Genomic DNA, 532 nt, shown 5'->3' on the forward strand with positions numbered 1-532 from the left:
TCTCTCTCTCTCTCTCTCTCTCTCTCTCTCTCTCTCTCTCTCTCTCTCTCTCTCTCTCTCTCTCTCTCTTGCTGCCTAAATCTGGGACATTTTGATGTGCAATTTGTATTTAATCCTCAAGACAGTTCTTAGACAGCACAGTGTGTGTGTCTGTGTGTGTGTGTGTGTGTGTGTGTGTGTATGTCAGAGCTTGTTGAAGCGTTGGCAGCAGCAAGCGTGATTCGAATATTCCCAGCTGTCGTCTGCTTAGTCACACACACACACACACACATACACACACACACACACACACACTCATGGGTACGTCAGTGCAATGTTTCTAAAACTTTGTTGAATCGATGTGTGTGTGTGTGTGTGTGTGTGTGTGTAGCTGACTTGTCTGCAGGATTTTTTCGGCGATGACGATGTGTTCATGGCGTGTGGGCCGGAGAAGTTTCGTTACGCTCAGGACGACTTTGTGCTCACACACAGCAGCAAAACACAGCCCTTTTTGAATGGTGAGAGAGACACACACACACACACACACACACAC

The 532-nt window shown here is 47.2% G+C and overlaps 1 pseudogene across 1 annotated transcript in view; it reads left to right on the forward strand.

Moving 5' to 3' along the window:
• Window positions 1–497, forward strand: part of LOC111658281 (serine/threonine-protein kinase DCLK2 pseudogene) — a 10174-nt pseudogene extending 9677 nt beyond the window's left edge. The window contains exon 4 of the transcript XR_015437536.1: window positions 371–497. The product of XR_015437536.1 is annotated as a serine/threonine-protein kinase DCLK2 pseudogene (transcript). The remainder of the gene's footprint in view (window positions 1–370) is intronic.
• The last annotated feature ends 35 nt before the right edge of the window (window positions 498–532 follow it).

Source organism: Seriola lalandi, unplaced genomic scaffold, assembly GCF_002814215.2.
Source record: "Seriola lalandi dorsalis isolate HSWRI2012SDOR001 ecotype SW California unplaced genomic scaffold, Sedor1 jcf7180002054434, whole genome shotgun sequence".
Lineage (NCBI taxonomy): Eukaryota > Metazoa > Chordata > Actinopteri > Carangiformes > Carangidae > Seriola > Seriola lalandi.